Genomic DNA, 21,319 nt, shown 5'->3' with positions numbered 1-21,319 from the left:
GCTATGGCAGCCATTCATTTAGGACAGGGGTCCCCAAACTAAGGCCCATGGGCCAGATAAGGCCCAAGGGACTCATTATCCAGCCTGCGGTGACCCCTGCTGCCCACTCTTACCGACACTGCGCTGTGCAGCTGGAACACTAGAAATAGCTTGTGCGCATGCACTAGCGTTATTTGCGCATGTGCAAGTGCCATTTCCGGTGCACATCCGGGTTGGAGGAGGCCTGTGCACATGCGCACAAGCTATTTTTGGTGCTCCTCCGACCCAGAAGTGCGCCGGAAATAGCGTGTGCGCACGCGTACGGACACGTGCTCCCCCGCCCTCCGGCCTGCGCTGGAGACACCGTCCTGAGGCACGGTAAGTTTGCTGACCCCTGATTTAGGATGTCTCACTCATGCAAACAATGCATGCAGAACTCAAGACATATTGGCTTCTTGTATCCTGCTGTAGAGCAGCTTCTTGGGGAATCAGCCCAGCAGTATGAAGAACATCCCAAACTCACTGATTTCTGTAGGTCCCAGTGACATTCACACAACGGCCTCTTCCCACACATGTAGTTTGTGGCCCAGAACTTGAGTCAACAAATATTGACTCAAAAGCCCTACTGCCACATGTAGAGAGGATCATGAGAATGGGCCTCACTTGGTTCATTTTATGAACAGTGCTATTTAATTAAAGAGGTACTGACTTGCAATTTTCCCATTGATTAGGGACAATAATCTTAGGATTATTGTCTTGGTATTAATCTCTTGGCTGCCAACAACAGGATGAAGCATACCACTTATAAGAAGGGGCATGTGTCAATTCCCAACTTGTTGATTGTCAGAAACACCAATTGCAAATTTGCTCTGATGCATGATATAGTGTCAGTTGGGGGTGATGCGTGTTCAGCAAGTTATCTGTTTCTGTACTGCAAGTTTATATTCCATCTCATATGTCATAGCTGGGACAGGATTGTAGCAGGCTCTCACAGTATCTTTGGGTTAGAAGTTGGACTAATGCAGGCATAGGCAAACTCAGCCCTTCAGATGTTTTGGGACTATAATTCCCATCATCCCTGACCACTGGTCCTGTTAGCTAAGGATCATGGGAGTTGTAGTCCCAAAACAATTGGAGGGCCGAATTTGCCTATGCCTGGACTAATGCTTCATAGGCAGTGCCCACTTTTCCAGTAGGTCCTTCTGAAGGGGGAAGAGCATGACAGAAGATTATGCAAATACTAACTTCTATAAATCCACCATCTGCATAATTCAAGATAGAAGAAAATGAAGTTGTCTTTCATTCAAGACAGAGTTAACTTATATTATTCAACACCACAAGATGTGGCAATGGCCATTACCTTAGATAGCTCTCCTGACATGTTGTACCCTTGATCAATACAATGAAAACCTCTCAGACAACCTCTCAGACAGAATGCAACAAATCCCTATATTTCTTGCACTTAAGAGACAGAGACTGCAGCTATGAGCTGTGACAGACCCACATTTACTCTATGAATCAGGCACAGAGGAGGATGTGTAATACAACACCTACATATTTTGTTCCCATCTATAATGGCATGCAGAAGAAGCTAAGGAGCCGAATGCAACATGCTGGATAGAATAATCCAGGCGACAAATCAGACACTTGATTCTCCATATTTTGTTTCCATGACATACTCTTATTTCACTCTCTTTTGTTCCTAGTCCCGCCCTTGACTGTGATGAATGTCCATCTTCTAAACAACTCATCATAAAAATGAAAAACTGTCTTCTATGCCGAGTGTACATGCCCAGATATCATTCATTTCATGTTGTGTTTCCTCCACAGCTGTAAAACTCATAGTGTTTTTAATACTGCAATACAGCTCACATGAATCACAAGGTGATCCGAGAATCCCCTTGTTTTGCTGATTCACAAGGTTTTCTTTGCCTTTGTTATTCAGTGGTACCTCAGGTTAACTGCTTAATTCATTCTGGAGGTCTGTTCTTAACCTGAAACTGTTCTTAACCTGAAGCACCACTTTAGCTAATGGGGCCTCCCGCTGCCACCGCGCCGCTGGAGCACAATTTCTGTTCTCATCCTGAAGCAAAGTTCTTAACCTGAGGTACTATTTCTAGGTTAGTGGAGTCTGTAACCTTAAGCATATGTAACCTGAAGTACCACTGTGGTTAAAATAACAATAAATGGTTCTGAAAAATAGATGATGAATCAAAGGAACATAACTGTTATTTTCCATTAATTTAAATAGTTTTAAAGAAATTAATTTTGTTATTCCTTACTCAAGGAAGAAATTCCTACTCTGTATTAACAGCCCCCCTCTACTCAACGTGAATTGAATATATTTCAAAAGGGTAGCTGTGTTAATATCTCTTGGAGCAAACCCAATGGAGTACTCCAGCACTTTAAAAATTGGACAAATTCATTGATTGGAAGCCAAAGAACTACTTTACATGTGCCCAAGGAGCTGGCAAGCTGGCGGGATTTTTGAATTGTATGTGGAGGAAGTGGGGCAATGTTTAAGTGTGCCTGAAAGACCTAGAGGGGTTCTTTATAGCTTTGTCAGGCTTGCAGCTGCAATTTTTTATTTTTTCAGACTGTTCTAGTCTCAGGTGTGTATGTGAGAGAGGGAGAGAGGAAGCAGAAATGTTCGCCACCACTTTTTTGTGATGGCTGCCATTCCATTTCCATCTAGGAAATTTAAAAGGGCAGCCACTAGCTCAAAAAGCACTATTTCTGGGTTAGCGGAGTCTGTAACCTGAAGCGTATGTAACCTGAGGTACCACTGTAATGGGTATTCATCATCAGGTAAAAAGCAAAATTCAGGCATGACATGTATAAGACAGAAAATAATACAGCATATTAAGTTAAATAACCAAGCCCCAAAGATGTATGCATTACAGGGGATTAGGTTCCCCCAGGGTGAGGGTTAATAAAGGAAATAAATATAAACCAATCAGCATCAAAAGTATTTTTTTTGTCACCACTTTCCTTTTTGTGGCAAGGCAAGGCAAGGTTAAAGAGAACATGAGCAACGATAAAAGGTTTGAAATGAATAATGTACCGTGCAAGGTTGAAAGCATGGCAAGACTAGACAAATGGGCAGAGGCATGCCAGCAAATGTTAAATCTCCTGGAGGTGGACGGGAAAAGGAAAAGGAACCTTTGTCAGTGCCATTCAAAGATGCTTAAGAAGCTGAGTAATCAGTTTTTGGAGAACAGATTTAGGATTGGAGGGAAGTCCTCCAAGCTGTAAGAAAGTTTAGACAATGAAACAAATGCACCAAACATGGATGGAGTCTCTCTCTCTCCCCCCTTCTGAAGGTGTTTAAAAGAGGAAACTAAAGGTCCGTATAGTTAAAGATATGGTTTTCCCAGTAGTGATGTATGGAAGTGAGAGCTGGACCATAAAAAAGGCTGATCGCCGAAGAATTGATGCTTTTGAATTATGGTGCTGGAGGAGACTCTTGAGAGTCCCATGGACTGCAAGAAGATCAAACCTATCCATTCTGAAGGAAATCAGCCCTGAGTGCTCACTGGAAGGACAGATCCTGAAGCTGAGGCTCCGATACTTTGGCCACCTCATGAGAAGAGAAGACTCCCTGGAAAAGACCCTGATGTTGGGAAAGATGGAGGGCACAAGGAGAAGGGGACGAGATGGTTGGATAGTGTTCTTGAAGCTACTAGCATGAGCTTGACTAAACTGCGGGAGGCAATGGAAGACAGAAGTGCCTGGAGTGCTCTGGTCCATGGGGTCACGAAGAGTCGGACACGACTAAATGACTAAACAACAACATATGAGCATGGAAAAGGGATTTTACATGAAGGAGAGCCTATGAGATGACTCTCAAGGGTGGTACTTAAACATTCTTACATTTAGCCCTACAAAAAAATGAAACAGGAGCTGCAGAAAAAAAGAGGGCTTATAAAATGGATTGTGCCCCCTATTCCTATCATCACTCTGGTTAAGTAAATCTCTCTCATACTTTTAACTCTGGAAGTTAGTGGAGGCAGATCCATTAGGGAGAATGGGGCACCGCTCCATCAAGCTCAGTCCACCCTAAGCTGGGTCCCATTTATCTACCTCCATCCTTATCAACAATTTAGAGGGAGGGGACTGGCTCTCCGCTTCCTCCTCATTAGTGACAGATTCAAACTCATAGAACTCAGTAGGGAGGAAGCTGGAATTAGTTGGCTTGGCCTATCGGTGTCTCTGGCTCCACCTACTGTTGGCCTCCCAGCCTCCCACCCTACTGATCCAATGAGCACCACCTGCCACTGCTAGAGAGGAATTTTACAAAGAAAGCAAGGAAGGAAACCTGCTTCTGAATACTAGTAACATGTTTCCTGAAAACACATGTTTTTTTAAAAAGAATTTTTTTGTATCTACAGCATCAGATTTCCAGGCAATGAAAGTGATAAAAACAAAGAAAAGCTGCTGCACCCCGAAGTGATAGCATGGGGGAAAAATATTACTGGATGTTACAGCTTTCAGAAAAGACTGTGCTGCAAGGGATATCAATTTAAAAGAGTCTCGCCAAAAAGCAATTGAGCATATCACTATAACAGGCAGTCAAGGAGGAATTCTGATACAGCCATTTCCCCTCTTTCTAGAAGCTTGCTTCTTTAATACCCTTTCCTTCTCCTTTCATCAGCCTTTAAGGAGTGTGGCTGAACCATGCTCACCAACATTCCAGCTCCTTATCTTATGGGTCTATTGATCCATAAAATGACAAGAGACCTCTGTATGGCTCTCAGAATCTTCGAGACATTATATTTTGTTATTGAGATTTCATGTGTGCTTCTTGAAACTTTGCTCTACACAGAATTGCTCTATTGATCTGAGGGTAATGAGACAAGAACTTTCAAAACGGGCAGCTTTTCTGTAACACTGAGAATACTTAGTGCCCTGCACTCATTACAGGTACATAGAGGCTTCCATCGTACCATCTGTCAACAAATCAAAGCAAGGTTCCAACTTTGGATTTGAAACGCTTCTGGGCTGTCACTGTTTTCAGGTGAGACTCAATTACTTACCAGCAAATTATTATTATTATTATTATTATTATTATTATTATTATTATTATTATTATTATTATACCACCCTTTGTCATAAGATCTTAGGGCAGTTCACAGGATAAAATACAAAATAAAAACAAGTAAAGAAGTAAAACAAAACAGCAAAACACTTCAGATTGGGCAAGCAAAGTTGATTTACTTGTGCTACTATCTCCCACTGCCTTCCCTCCAAAAGTGTGGGACGGGACTTCCTAGATGCAGTGTCAGCTAACCTCCCTGCAAACAGACCAGGATGAGTGCACAATAAACTTCTGACATTGTCTAACCTCCCTGCAAACTTTGAACAGCCAGGATGCAATCAACAAAACAGGAAGCAACCTCCATCCTCAGGGCCATCTGCCAAGTTTATATTTCAGTGTAGACATGACCTAGGAGTACCCAGCTATTAGCAGTATTGCAAATCCAGTGATCCCAACCATTATTTTGTGCCATGTGAATGCAGTTTCTCCAGTTCCACTAGAAGGCACCTGAAGCTCACACTAACACCAGACTTACTAGCCCTGTCCATGTGGGCCAAACAAAATATATCGAGTGCATTGGGAGGCAGGATTGAATATACAGCAGTAGGCACCACCACTGACCTCCCTGTGTTTATGGCTCTTCTATACAGCATCAACATGTGTGTGGTCTGGAGGCACATGAGGCCACTGCCTTGCCATAGCTAAGCAGATCTAGGTCTGGTCAGTACCTGAGCACCAAGGAAGCACATTGTATGCCCAATAGCAAATTGCATGGTGGGATTCTGCCACTCACACCATGTGTGTGTGTGTGTGTGTGTGTGTGTGTGTGTGTGTGCATGCTCTCTCACTCACTCACCCACACCCACACCCACATCCACCCACCCACCCACTCATACACCTGCCATGTACTTCCATATGGCGTATGCAGCCTAAGCCTTCCCTCATTATGGTCAGAGGTTTCCTCTGCAATGGGTTATTACCATCTGGATCACCAGAATGCAATATTAAACAGAAACAAAAGACAGAAGGTTTTGCCACTTCTTCATAGAAAAACTTGCTTCACATTGCTCTAAGTGGAAACAAGTCAACCATGGAATACAGAACAGACAAATGCCCTCATTTGTGTAATTATAATAGCTCATTGAATCAGAGATCATCGTAGCGACCATCCTAACTTCTCAAATCAAACCACAAAAATTCAATTCCACATAACTATTTTTCCTTGTGTTATTCCTGTTTCTAGGGTGCATTAAGGAGAAATAACATTTCCCCCCTTTGTGTACACTCTTCTAATATATATTTTTAGACTAATAAAATGACTGCAGAGCTACTTAAATACATAATTATCCAATTTATCCAGATCATAATGATGGTACCAGTACAAAAGTTGAACAATGTTATATACCCCTATGAAAAAACACACACCATTGTATGGTACTCACCATAAGAATGGTCATCCAGGGATTCAGTTTTTCTTCAGGAACAATCCTGCTTGTAACAGGAACCCCGTCGGTTCTGTACACGCAACTGCTTGCTGTGTGGAGACTTGGTTGGATAAAAGGAGGAAACGGTTGTGGTTTGTTGGCGATGGCCACACAAGAGCTGGCTGAATGGACTCTTCGGTCTGGAGAAGAAATGAAAAACACAGGTTAGAAAACTTCATCTCCGTAGCACAGAGTTGGTCTGCCAACAGGCCTAGCTCCCCATAGAGCAAATCCTTGCCACCTTCCATTTTGTGTACATGACTGAAGGTGGCTAAAAAGGGATATGAAGCAGGCCACCAGTGTTGAAAGATGGCGGCAGTAATCTCAGGATACAATAGTGGCTTAGGGTGTGTGGCTCATCCCACACCAAAAACCCAGAGAGCTCACAGTGTGGATGAAGGGCAGTTTTTCTATGCATTTAAAGGCCAGTTTACCCAGTAACAAGATTAGAAAGGGCACACTGAACCTAAAGAAAATGGAAATGAAAGCAAACTGCTGGACTTAAACTGCCTTGAGCCCTGAAGATAAAATGCCACAAACAGGGAAGAAATAAGACTGTGCTGCTGAGCAGTTCGCAATTCTTCTAGCTACATGTTTGATAACTTTCAAGGCCAATATGCACCACCATCTTTGAGCCTATATTCCATCTGTGGTGACTTTCTGTCAGACTGGGCAGATAGCAAAGCAATTGTCTGAGTGCTCCACTGGGAGCCCAGGTGTTGATTAAGTGCTTCATCACCCATGATTATGGGTTTGTACTGATGTGTTAAATTGGCACATGGATCCTTTGTGGCATGTTCAGGAAATGGCTATGCCAAAAATGGAAAACAGGTCTCAAAAAGTTGTCAAGAGAATCAGCTCTGATAGTTGCTGGAGATAAGAAACTAACTGCAAATTACATGCAGACCTATGTGAAGTTTTGGGAGAAAGATTAGGAGCAAATAAGTGGTTGTAGAGATGCTTAACCCTTTCCACATCTACCAATCCATTACAAATCATGCCCCAACATCACTTCCCTCACCCCATGGAATGCCAAACACACATTTCGCTCTCCAAACCTAGTGTTATGAGTTTGGGGCTGGTAAGCTGTATGCCTGAGCCCACGTCAACTTCCTTGATCCAGCACAGATTCAATTCCTGGAAGTAAGGGCTATTAAGGTAACAAAGGAAGTGGCTCTGTGCCAGACTGAAAATGGATGGGCTACCCTCCCTCAACTTGCTGGTAGGGAGAAAGACAGAGGTCAGAGTTGAGTTATGTGAGCTAGAATGTAGAAACAAGGCTGCAGGCTGGGTGGTTGGGAGACAGAACCGTGCCTGAAATACAAGGCTGTGGATATGGGAAAAGGAAGACCCTCTAGGGGTGTTAATGCTTCTCCATCATAAGCTTGGGTTGTATATATGTGCAAATAAACCATATATTATACAGACTCCACAGTCCCCACTGCTTCTCATTCCAAAGGAAACACAAACCCTGGGTAAGCGCCTGGAATCCCTGGAATCTCACACCGCTCAGAGATTGGGGCAGCATGCAACAATATGTTTGGCACTCCATAGGGCAAAAGCAGATAGGGGAATCAATTTAGAGCAGATCTCTGATATGGAAGAAGAATTAGGCACTACCCCCTTGCCCCTTTCTCCGCTCAAAATCTGCCTTTTCTCATTTTTCTTACGTTTTTGCAGTACTCATCTCTGTGCAATGTATAGTTCTGCTCTAAATGTGAAGATACACAATACATTTTTAAAAAGAGGGATGTAGCAAGATAGATGCATCAGTGCCCATAGGGTAAATACATCTATTTTGTTTCACTCTAATCTCTGGTCAAGGATGATTTTGAAGCACTGGCAAAGTACCTGGAACCTGTGAGCAAAAGATAATAGTGGGATGAATGTACACACCATGAGCAATGATGCCGTCAACTCTGCAGAAAAACTATCAAGTCTGCAGTCAAATCAATTGAAATAGTTGTGGGCTATTTACAAGCACAGTTTTTTTCTGTTCTATTGAAGAATTTTTGATGGGTTTACACACACACACACACACACACACACACACACACACACCATCTCCTTCAGTGTTGTGGACCCACTTCTATGGAATGCCCTCTTAACTGAGATTGGACAGCTCTCCTTCCTGTGGAACTCTAGGAGATTAACAAAGACTTTTCATCCTCAGCAGGTGTTTTAAGGGAGCTATCCTGTTTTTGTGATTAATTGTATTTGGTTTTAGCCATTGTATGTTGGGGGGATAAAATTTTATTGACCTTAGCCATTGTGTGCTTTAAAAAAATAATAATGTACATGGCTTAGAAATTCCTGGCAATTTAGTAGCATATAAATAGTTCAAATAAAATAATCAAGGCAAGGGAGGCATAGGAAGCTGGCTTAACCAACTGGAACTTTTGTCCATCTAACTCTGTACTGACTACACTGACTGGTAGTAGCTCACCAGGATTTTGGACAAGGGTGTCTGCAAGATGTTTGGCAGATCTCTGAACTCAGCACACTTTTGCAAACCATGAATGTGATCTGCCATGGAGTTACAGTTTTCCCCTTCATAACTCCCTTCCCCATGTTTTCTGTCTTACTCATGCCCACCCCATACACTTAAAGCAACCTTGGAATTGTATCACCGTGTGGGGTGTTCTAACAACTCTCACCACCCTTTAACAACAGTTCCTTTAATTCATTGGGGGTACACCATGACTGGTATATGTAATGAATTCTGCTCATATTGATCCAGGGCAGATTCCAACATATAGTTAGCAGAGTAAAAACATAAACACGTTGCAGGATTACCAAAAATAGACCACACTGGAATCGCATAGCCGAACTGCCTCAGCACTCTGCTCTGCCTCAGGAACCCATCGGTGCAGCAAAAAAATTCTGAGCGCATAACCTGTCATGAATTTTGCTGCATAAGAGTACTTTAAATGTATGGTGTGTGTTATGTACTAACCTTGGATCCTAGAACAATAGGCAAGTAGGAGCCTAGAATGCAACAACTGATTGGCTTGCAGGAGAAGACCATTCAGGCTCCAGGAAGAAGTTAATCAGCCTATTAGGCTGTTAGGATCGTAGAATGCAACAACTGATTGGCCTGCAGGAAAAGACCAATCAGGCTCCAGGAGGAAAGCAGAATCAGCCAATCAGACAGGACTCATTGTCTAAATAATGTATATAAAAGCCTGAGGTTTGGGGGTCAGTTCAATCACTGTTTTACAAGCTGCAATAAAGAGCATGAAATAACTACAGGACTCTGAGTATATTTCAGTGTGAGTGGGACATTAGTGCAAAATACCCACTGTATCCATTTGCTTAAAGTTATCTGGCCACTTCCAAGTTAGGCTTGGACAAATTTGTCCTCCTCTGCAGAAGTGAACATTGAGGGATGAAGGGAGAAATTAGATGCAGTTCACATTTAAAGGCAAAATAGTAAAATATAAGTTCTGAAACAGCCATCCATTGAAATCTGTACTTCTTCAAATACCGCAGTGCAGTTCTAGAGACAAGTAATGTGTACAAAAATACATACACTAGGGTATAATGTGCATAAAAATGCATGTATTGGTGAAAATAGCATACAAAAAAGCATTAAATTATAAAAAACAGATTTGCAAAAATGTGTATATTAGGCAAAATGGCATATGAAGATGTGAATATTAAGAGAATTTTGCACCAAAATGCAAAATTTCCATGGTTTTTTTTTAAAAAAAAATCACAAACTAATGTTGCAGAATGGGGGTGGGATGAGAAACTATGTTAAATAAAAATTAACAGATTCACCTATGCCTGGCTAGGGGTTACTGCAAGTCTCTGTCACAGTTCCTGAGAATAACGTTGCAGCCATAAGAAGATTCTGTTGCACTTTCAGGAAGAGGCAAAAAGCTGGTTGCTTTCTGAGCCAGCTCCTGCACAGAGAAAGGGGGAGAAAGCAGGGAAAACCTCCTGGGCATGGTTTTATTTGCTTTTAATCATCACGTGCTTGAGTGTGCAGCTTTAGACCCACTATCACTCTCTGACAGTGAATGGAATAAAGCCTGCACGGTTTATGTAAGTAATTTGTAAAGCAAGAGACAGCTGGATTAGAAAGGTGAAGGCAAAGAAGCAGATGAAAAGAGAATTGTTTGTGATGGATGGGAAAGCACAAACTGCAGCCCTTTCTTCTTCCTGGAAGGAGGGAGAAGAGCTCCCCTATAGAGATAATTCAAGGATGGCCGAGATCAAATGCGAGTAAAGTCAACTAAGGGGAAAGGCGGCAAAGGAAAGAGCCAGGCAGGGCTTGACAAGGCAGCATGTCAAGGGCACAACTTGGAGCAAGTGAAAGCACCAAGAAGAAAAGGAGCTGATTAGCAGTGCATACATACTCCTCCGCAAAAAAAGTGAGAGCAAGAAAGGGGAACTGTAGCCATCAATCCTGTAGGAAATCTTGCCTTATCGCCTGCAAGTCTTGCATAAAGTATTTTTTACAAAAGATGTCCTGCTGGCCTTTTATTATCGACACCAAACAGAGAGGGTAGGCTATTTTATTGGGGGGGGGGGGAGAAGAAGAGTGAAAGTGTATTGCATCTTTCCTCTGATAAAAGAGGTCCATGTTAACCCCAAAGCTTGCCTATTCCAGGACTAACAGAAGTTGGCTCTGTGCCAATGGCTGAGTGGTCTCTCAGCTCAGTTGCTGCCTTTCTTTCATCATGGTTAATATACCTAAGATTTCCAGGTGGTATCCGATCCAGTCACTGACCACACCCAGAGCAGCTTCTTTCCATCCACATTCATGTTTCATGTATCTTCAGATCATACCCTCATCACAAACAATGGGTGGTATCCAGCTGAATATATCTGCTAGCTCAAGGCCTTTTGGTGCACAGAGGATCTTCTCCTGCTATTCCCTCCTCATCACGACCCCTAAATCTGTTCTGAGGGGTCCCCCAATCCTCCTGAGCAGATTTGGGAATGGCCCAGGGGACACACAAGGGGAGAGAGGGGTACTTCAATTGTGCAAGCAGAAATCCTTGTGATAGCAGATTTATTTGGATACATCTCATTATCCCAGCACAATGCAACTCCCCCCCCCCCATGGAGCAATGCTTCAAGGCCAACTCTGTGCCTGCTTCCACCAAAGCCTTGCTCACACAACCCTGAAAGTTAACTGAAGTGTAGGTTAATGTCACATGTGCTGTGGTTCAGCATGCAGTGAAGCGATGGTGTGGTTGCCTTGCATACACAACCCTTTCTGCCACCATGTGGCTCACTTAATTTGTTGACTCATCTGAAGGCATTTGATCTGCGGATGTCTTTCTGTAGTGCACCTGCTTTCTGCTGTGCCACACTGTGATATGCATTGCATCAACTGATGAGTGCATAAATGTTCTTGTCTTTGGGCAGGTGACTGAACTCTAGGGGAAGGTATCCAACAGTGTTGCTCAGCTGGTGCTAAGACTTCCATCAGCAGAATGTGCAGGGAAGCAAACCTCAGTGATGTTCTTCCCTGCAGCTCCCAACATCCTCTCTAAAACTGTTCAAGAGGGTTGTGGGGAAAGGGCCCCATTGCAGGTTTAGGAGGGTGCAGGACTGGGAAGTCCTATAAGAGAAAATTGCCTCCCTTCCTTCTCTGCTGCCAGAACTGGTGAGTAAAACCATTGGAAACAGCCATTGGCAATATGTCCTTTCTGGTTGGAACTTTTACCAAGGCATCACTGGTCATTTCTTTGAAGACTTTGCAGTGGCAAGGGAAAGCATCAACATGCAATGAGTTATGAAGACTTTGGTGTGACCTACAGTATTTTTTGTTGCCATCATTAAAAATGAAATAATTAACTTTTAAAGAACATGCACAAGGTGATATAAACAATAGATTTCACTTTGAAATAAACCAGGAAACCCACCAGCTACTTTTATCACACAACCTACAGATCACGTTTCAATAGCTTCTTAGGTCCATGTGACTCAAGACCCGGAGAACCTATCAGAACAGATTTTATCTGGATATTGGTGAAAATAGGAAAGATAGCATAATTTCAAGTGAACATCTTGATCAGAGATGGCAGCTCTGGAATTATGTCGCAGAATACAGGTTGTTTCCTGATACAGCAGTGGGAGCTTGAGGAGAGGCATTTTGCGCTTACTCTGCAACAAGATGCTGATAATTGCTTCAGATTGTTTGATTGTGCCTTCCACTTTGCTTACACAGCATGCTGGAGCACCTGAATGTGCAAGTTTTTGGTTTGCACTGATTAATGACCACCATTGATAGCAAGACTAGAATCAGGGAGATGGAAGGATAAAACATGGGAGGGAGCAACTGTGCAACGAGAGCTTATGCAAGCTAAAAATATAGTAAAGGTACTTGCACCATTTGATGGTCTTTAGTACAGTGGTACCTCGCAAGACGAATGCCTCGCAAGACGAAAACGCGCAAGACGAAAGAGTTTTCTGTTTTTTGAGTCGTTCCGCAAGATGAATTTCCCTATGGGCTTGCTTCGCAAGACGAAACGTCTTGCGAGTTCTTGCGAGTTTGTTTCCTTTTTCTTAAAGCCGCTAAGCCGCCAAGCCGTTAATAGCCGCTAAGCCGCTAATAGCCGTGCTTCACAAGACGAAAAAACCGCAAGACGAAGAGACTCGCGGAACGGATTAATTTCGTCTTGCAAGGCACCACTGTATTGAAGTCTGATGAGACAAACCCTATCTGTACATTTGCTTTCACCTTCTGTTGGGATAACTGGTCCAATTACCTACTGAAGTTTTTTAGGAAACTGTGAAAGTAACATCAGGCTTGCTTGAGAGAAGACCCCGCCCATTACAATCACACACAGAGATGTGCTTGTGGGCAAGAAAATAATAAAGTTGTTTATTATAGGAAATACATGACGTAGACTAGAATTAGAAACCTTTTCTAGTCTAGAGTGGAACAAGGCAGTTACGCTTGCTCCTTCATTTTCTCAGAGAATAGATCCAAGGCGATCTCTCAAGGCTTAGAGAGAAGTGGGAAGAGAGCTGTGAACAGAATACAACCTAAGACATAGCAGTCCAAACAACATAGAGAGAGGGAAGTAAGCCAAGAGGTTAAAGTTACAGGGATAATCTCTGTCTTAAGCCCCTCTGCTGCAAGCTGAGGTGCCCCCAAACTCCCAACTATTTCCAGGTAAGCAAACTTTAAGGGAAAATAGTCCACTGAATGAGGTGTGCTTCCTTGCCTGCGCTTACCCTCTTCAGGATAGCTCCTTTCTTTACATGAGGCCTGCAGCTGATGGGCCACCCAAGCTGCTCTTGCAGATGTTTTGTCTCTGGCTCAATAGGGACCACAGGGCATTCCTCTTGTGCTACTTATCTCCCTTCCTACACATCTCCTTTTATAGAAGAAGCTTAAGCATTTTCAACATCACCACAGCTGCATCTAACTCCAGTGGTTTGCTATCTGAGTCGCTAAACATCCTCTGTGGAATTTGGCCCTGATTCTGCTTTCAAGCAGGTTGGAAATGTAAGGTGCTGCAGTGAGGTGCTTACATGTCCCTCTTAGATAAATTTAGAATTGCGTCACTGGAATATTGACACTCACAGACTGCTCCACCTTGACTGAGACTGCTACTAGTATATCAGTGAAATTTTGAAGGCCCAGAGTTTTTCTTAGCTCCAGGTAGATTTTTGTCACTTTTCAGCTACTGGCTTCATTCACTTTTATGGCTCCCACACCTCCCTACAACAACGTAATTAAGAGAAATGATCAAAGCCCTAAAGCAAACATTGACAAGCAGGATGTGCTCTGTTAGCATGAAGTGGAGGGGCAAGGCAAATAGATTTAAGATGAAACAGGAGCTAATAAACAGCTAAAAAGAACAGAAACATTTTGTTTGGGGAGAAAAGGCAATTTCTGTTCCTTTCTTTCTTGGTCATCTTCACAACCACTGCAATTTCTCTTTTAGCTCCAAGGTGCTAAACATTTCATGGAGTTCTTGGAACACTTTGAAAACTAACGAAATGTCAGAGTTTCAGTTCAGCTGAGCAAAGGATGCAAGCAAATGGTTTGAGCTCTACTTATAATAGGGATTGACTATGATGACCTTATATACCTTCAGGGAAATTAAGGCTGCCCTTACCTGGGAAGAACCACAATGGACTCCAGAGGATTTATTTCAGATAGAGAGAGGGGCGGGGCTTCAGTAAGATTTTTATTAGAGCCAGTGCACAAATAAAAATGCCAGAGAGGGCCCAGGCCAGCAAGGGGAGGATACTTTATCTGGGCCTGGAAGTCCAGAATTTCAGCCTTAGTTGCAGGCCCTAGCCATAAACAAGGGCAAAATATGCACCACACATTTAAAGTACTGTTATAACACTTTGACTGTCATGGCTTCCTCCAAAGAATCCTGGGAGGTGTCATTTGTTAAGGGTGTTGAGAGCTGTAGGAGACCCCCTACCCCTCTTCCTCCCTCCCTCCTAAGCTAGAATTCCCAGAGCCTAGGACTTGCTGATCAGAAGGTCGGCGGTTCGAATCCTCGCAACGGGGTGAGCTCCTGTTGCTTGGTCCCTGCTCCTGCCAACCTAGCAGTTCGAAAGCAGGTCAAAGTGCAAGTAGATAAATAGGTACCGCTCCTGCGGGAAGGTAAAATAGCGTTACCGTGCGCTGCTCTGGTTCACCAGAAGCGGCTTAGTCATGCTGGCCACAAGACCTGGAAGCTGTCTGCCGGCTCCCTCAGCCAATAAAGCGAGATGATCGCCGCAGCCCCAGAGTCAGCCATGACTGGACCTAATGGTCAGGGGTCCATTTACCTTTACTATGGTGTGGATGTGGCCATTGAGGCTAAATTGTAGATCATACCTGACAATGTTTCTCCAAATTTATTTCTCTGTATCTGCTTCCGGGACTTGTAAGAGTTGCTGGAGCCAATCAGAAGCAGCATTAAAATAAGGAACATCCTGAATCCATGAGCTGCCTTTCAGACAGAAAAGCCCTCTTTGTGCACTGACTAATCACATGGAAATGACTGGGGAACAGAGACAACATTTAGATGCCCATAGGTTTGCCATCCATGCTACAGGGGAAAGGGTTTTAGGAAGGGCTTCAGACAGTGCTGCTCAAGAAAAAGTGGAAAAGTTGACAAGTGTCATCAAAAACCAGTTGCTCAGAAAATAATGGTTAAGGAGACTCAGTTGGGTTCTTTGCAAACTCTTTGATTTTAGGTTGTCTTTATTGCCCAGATGCTATTGCAAGTCAGATTCTAAGTCAGGGAGGCTCACCTAAAGATATGCAACAAAGGCACCAGGCAAAAACATTCCTCTTTGACCAATTAAAAAATTTATCACCTTTTAATCTGTGGGGGTGGGGGATATTGCTTTTATTTGTTACTGTGTTGTGTATTTTTGTGTTTTCATATTGTAAACTACCTCGTGATCCTCAGATGAATGGTGGCATCAAATTTTAACAACAACAACAAATCACAGAATCTCACTGCTAAAAGCTAGGTGTATGTTTGTTTTTCATTCCAGCCTCACAGGTCTGATTTCTGCATATCAGCCTGATACGTGCTCTCTCACATTGCAAAGGATGAGAGACAAGTGAAATATATTTTCACACAATTTGCTACAGAAAATCAGGCAAACATATGTCCCAGTCTCTACCACATTCCATTGTCTGTATCCCTTTGCTCCCATTTAGATTCCCCTTCCTGGTTTTCTCTGATGAAAGCTCCTACCTGGTTAAAGTGGTACAAACCTTCTTCTCATTGTTCATACAGTCCCTATTTCTGGCCAAGAGTTACCATTGCATTCATGCACCTCTTCACCCAGACACCGTGATAACTTTCCCTGCCAATTTCTTTTCAGCAGAAATAAAACCAGGCATCTCCACTATCCTGAAACTCAGATACATCATCTGGGGTCAAATGCTACGGCCATGCTGCTGAAGCTAAGAAGGCCTGGACGTGGGCAATGGCTGTTAAGAGTCTGCTTGGGTACCCAGTGCACACCCACGCAACCCTTGAGTTGCATGTTGGAAGAAAGGGGAGAGAGAAATAAATACAGTCAAGGTTGCATACACACCACTTGTGGTACAAATATTGAGATTAGAAAAGTCCAACCCCACACAGGTTAACATTTTGTTTTTAAAACTGATTTTAATATTTTATTTTTAAATGGTTTTAACATGCTCTGGAAACCTCAAGGCAAAGGGCAAGTAAGAAATCCAATTGATTAATTAACTAAGATGATGGAGATGATGACGATAAGGTGATGGTGATGACAGTGATAAACACACACACACACCAATCAAGAGGAAAAATCACATGTGATGTATACAGGTCCTCAGACAACCAGGAAGAAATGCACAATGAAATATGATGACAAGTGGCACAGATGCCTCCCAAAGTGGGGAGGGGAGAGAAGAATCTTCTTATGTTGAGAAACTACCAACTCCAGCCATAGATGCCAATGCCCTGGGTGCTCGAGCACCCACAAAATTCCCCATGAAGGGGCCGGGCATGCACAAATTCCAGTGCCAGGGCCATGCACGCTGCATGACACCCACGGCCCCAGGGCACCTACAGTCGCGGGGCCAAGCTGGCACTCCTGACCCCAGCACATTATTCTTTTTGCCTACTGATTTTAGCACTTTCCCACAGAACAGGGCAATCCTAAGGACTGCTCAAGCAAACAGCTATTACATACATTGATCCAGAAGGTGCTAAAGTGTCTCTTCTTTTGCTGGACTTAATAGGAGATAATGAAGTTCAATATTTCACAAACCCAGGGCCAAGTTGGTTCATTATACTCCCAGAGGCACAAGTGTATTTTTAGCATCTCACTTATGTGAGATCAAGGTCCTAGGTCAAATACAGGGCTTACTGTAAGCAAATCCAACATAAATTGTTGCTCCAGATGCATCTGCTATATGACCTTAACCTTCTAATAACACGGAAGGAGCCCAGCATTAAATGGTCCCATCTAGAGTGGTGGAAAGCGCATTTATTTTAATGGCACATTACTCCACCTACTCAATTTCAGACACACAGGACAGGAAAGATCATACCCTTCAGTACAATTTATTCCTCTCCAATCTGACAAAAGTAAAATATGCGTAAATAATAGTTAATTGTCCGCATGTTCTTTTTTTTAAAAAAAGCAAAAACTGAACAACAACTTAAATCATGCTAACTAGCAACATCCGAGTTTCTTCTTCGAACACATTCACATGGAGACAGTTGCTAAATAACTGCAGGGGGCGGAAGTACGCAAATTATGATTGCAATGCTTCCTATGCAGTGGAAGAACATCATCCAGAAAGCACAGCATCTCACGATGCTCTGAGACAAAGGGATATTCCTAGGAACAGCAGAAGGGTGTTGCTTTGCTTCTGTCTCTGCTGCAACTACGTTATATTGAAGCTGCCTTAAACTGAGACGACTGGTTCATATATATCAGTATTTTGAAAACTGACTGGCAGCAGCTCACCAGGATTTCAGGCAGGGGTCTTCCCCAGCCATACCAGGAGATGCAGGGACTCAATCTGAGACATATGAGCCATGTGTTCTACCACTAGGCTGCTGAGCTGTTCCCGAGAAGCTGGGCATACATGTGCTTATGTGTGTGAGTGTGCAGGATGGCCATTCTCACTGCCGGCTCTGGCCCCAATCACTGCTGGCATGCAGTCGTCAAAAGACTCCCCATCCCAAAACTGAGCTTGATGGTTTGACTTGGTATAAGGCAACCCCCCTAATGCTCCATACCAGGAAGTCCCCAGCACCAGTCTTGTTCAGGAGCAATACTACAGGCTATGTAACATCTGGGTGTGCCAGTCTGATGCCTCCTACATAACAAGTGTAGTAAGCACACATATTCTAGCAATCCTCTGGTTGGCTGAGGCAGAGAGTTATGCTATGAGAAGGCAAATTAAAAGGGAACCTGTTACCTTACACCAGTAAAAGTCTAGCCTGACCCCCTTCTTTGAATCAAGTCCACTATGCACATTAGCTTCCCAGTAAAGTGCTGTAGCCTTCCACTTGGTTCAAGTACAGACCTCATTCTTAAGTCCCTTGTTACATCAAGAGCAGGTCTAGCCATCATTTCCTGTTCTGCCCTGGTGTCGCAGAAGAATGTCCCATACAGCAGGGCCTCATAAAAAAGCCAAAGAGTTTTATATTAATTGAATTAATACAACATTCTAGGCAGTCTAGCAACCCCTGACCTAGATTTTCTGTACAAGACTGGCAGGTAATGTCGACGGGGTCTTATCAGCAAATCTGAAAGCGCACCTTGCCTCTACTGCACAAATTGCTTTTTCTAATAGTGCACGGCCGAGCTGGCGACAATTGCTAATCATCCAGATGGGAGTTTGGCCGTTTACATGCTCAGAATGCTGAGGTTGGACAAGCAGCTCAGGAGAGGAGGAAGAACTGGACTTGGAATCAGAAGCTGCCAAGCAGCTGTTCAGGGTGCTGGCTGTGGGTGCCTGCCATTATCTGGATGCTGTACCAGGCTGTTCGCTCCATCTGGTGAACCTGGCAAGTTTATTTTTGTACTTCCAAGTTTGTTCAAATCAACTCTTCCATTTAAAACTAATGGGAGCACTGGGCTGAAACAAACACAATCTGTGCAACAAAAGGAGTTGGGAATGATAAACGAGAAGAGGGCTTTTGGGGAGGAGGGGGCAGCCCAAAAACCTATTGGAGGTTTGCAGCTTCCTCAGGGATGCCAAAAGGGAGCATCACAACAATAAAAGCAAACAGCAAAAAGGAAGCTTGCCTCGTGCTAAGGGGTTGTTGATGAGGCATGTCACCCATTAGGGAGAGGAAGAGGGTAGCAACATTGCAACAATGTGTGACAAGGGATGCAGGAACAGCATTACTTTAGTGATAATAGATAACATCTTTGCTTGCCCTTGATTAGCCTTCTTTTCACATGACCTCACTTGACCTAGTCACTGCCTGGCCCACCCGATCCCTTCTCTTTGCAGTGCTCTTATTTTACTCTGCCTGTACCTCTCAGAAGGACGCTGTCAGGGAACTGACATTGGAGCCAGAGGCGGAGGGAAGGCTCCCAAGTGATGCTGGAGAGGGACCCAGCAGGGAGAGAGGCAGCTCATCAGCTGGGGAAGGTAATCAGCGCAACACCAGGGACAAAGGGGGGCAGATGGGGGAATTGGCGAGAGGGCTCCAGGACTCCTCGCCGGACACCAGCGGGGAGAGCACGGGTCCTCCGCTACCCACACCCTCCCTGCGCAGAAGACTTCCGCACAGGGAGAGTAGGAGGAGACTTGGCGTCAAACAGCTTTTATGCTGGAAAAGGTTTAAGAAACGCCCACTGATGGATTCTGCTAGCGACTGAGGCAGCCACAAAGTGAAGGGCTGTCCAGACAGAAAAGGTTTAACAAGGCAACATAGCCAGGAGTGGCGGCAACTTACGCACGAGAAACCCCTATATTCATTACAGACGCTTTCTTTATAACACTTCCTCCATGATGTCTGCCAAGCATCTGGCTATATAGAACATGCAGCCTTTATCCAGAATTTATCAAACAGCAAGACTTTGCCCTCCTGCTCTGTTGCTTCCCACTTGTTTGATTTCTGTACATACCCTCTTCCCTCGCCACTTCATCTCCAGAGTCCAGGATGATTGATGAACCAGACTGGTGGCAATAAGGGACTAGCAGTAAGGGAATGTTCATTTCTTTCAGCTAACCCAGAGGAATAATGGCCAGAAATCCTGAGCATTGACTAGAAATAGGCCTGAACAATAAGACATACAACATTATTTGCACTTCTTCTGAGTTGGTGCTGCATGCAACCTGGGGGGGGGGTTGTGCCTGTCTACTTTGAGAAATCATACATTAATATTTCTTTGCATCCTTCACTGAAGGGCTGTAGTTCAGTAGTAGAGCATCTGCTTTGCATGCAGAAGAACCCAGGTCCAATCCACAGCACCTCCAGGTTGGACTCAGACAGACCCATTTGAAACCCTGGATAATACTGAGAAAGGGGGACCGACAGTATGACCTGGTCATACTATGTTGCTATATATCCTATTATGCACAAAACTGCAGCAGGAGAAAACTTTCATCAAGCAGCAGGATTCTGCATGTGTTGGGGAAGGTGGCAAATCAGAATAATTTCTGGTGACTCAGTGCTGACAAGACAGTTTGCATTTGTCTTAACTAGCTTTAGTGTACACGAGAAATCTAAGATGAATTGCAGACTCCCTTCTACCATACCATGCACAAAGCAAGCTGATAAGATGAGGGAAGGAACCTGTTTACTAGTTTGTTTCCAAATTCAGTTCAGGGTGTGATTTCTCTTTTTAAAGCTCTAAACCTGGGGTCCCCAACATGGTGCCATCAGACACCCTTTAACGCCTTCTGAGATGCCCTGCCATTCCCAGGTTTTTCAATGAATGGTGTGTTTTTATTTTGGGGGGAGCTGCTTGGTTAGGAGGGATTGCCTGTTGTTTGGGGGCATTGGTGGCTTTGGGGGGGGGTCTATGTTCGTGTTTATTTTCTTTTTAGTACAGTGGTACATCAGGTTACATACGCTTCAGGTTACAGACCCCACTAACCCAGAAATAGTGCTTCAGGTTAAGAACTTTGCTTCAGGGTGAGAACAGAAATTGTGCTCCGGTGGCACAGCGGCAGCAGGAGGCCCCATTAGCTAAAGTGGTGCTTCAGGTTAAGAACAGTTTCAGGTTAAGAACGGACCTCCGGAACAAATTAAGCACTTAACCCGAGGTACCACTGTATTGTGTAATTGGGGTTTTTTTTGGGGGGGTGTACTCTGAGCATTGCTAGCTTTTCTTCTGTGAAATGAGGTACATCTTGTAGTGCCCATGATAGTCTAATGGATTT

The 21,319-nt window shown here is 43.8% G+C and overlaps 3 protein-coding genes across 5 annotated transcripts in view; 1 reads left to right on the top strand and 2 right to left on the bottom strand.

Annotated features, from left to right (window-relative positions):
* LOC310709079 (tigger transposable element-derived protein 1-like) overlaps positions 1–21,319 on the bottom strand; it is an 877,074-nt gene that overhangs the window by 444,857 nt on the left and 410,898 nt on the right. The window lies entirely within an intron of this gene.
* TGIF2 (TGFB induced factor homeobox 2) overlaps positions 1–21,319 on the top strand; it is a 353,736-nt gene that overhangs the window by 263,397 nt on the left and 69,020 nt on the right. The gene's annotated exons all lie outside the window — the stretch shown is intronic.
* The window catches only part of DLGAP4 (DLG associated protein 4), a 317,667-nt gene that overhangs the window by 241,114 nt on the left and 55,234 nt on the right, over positions 1–21,319 (bottom strand). For 2 of the 3 annotated variants that reach the window (XM_083507990.1, XM_083507983.1), the window contains exon 2: positions 6,460–6,641. The gene's annotated coding sequence lies outside the window, so the exon portion shown is untranslated. The remainder of the gene's footprint in view (positions 1–6,459; positions 6,642–21,319) is intronic. The other variant, XM_083507991.1, reaches the window with a different exon arrangement.

The sequence above is a fragment of the Podarcis liolepis genome (genome assembly GCF_965112155.1).
Source record: "Podarcis liolepis genome assembly, chromosome: 6".
Lineage (NCBI taxonomy): Eukaryota > Metazoa > Chordata > Lepidosauria > Squamata > Lacertidae > Podarcis > Podarcis liolepis.
Note: the sequence above shows the minus strand (reverse complement) of the source record. Positions and strands in the feature narration are given on the sequence as shown.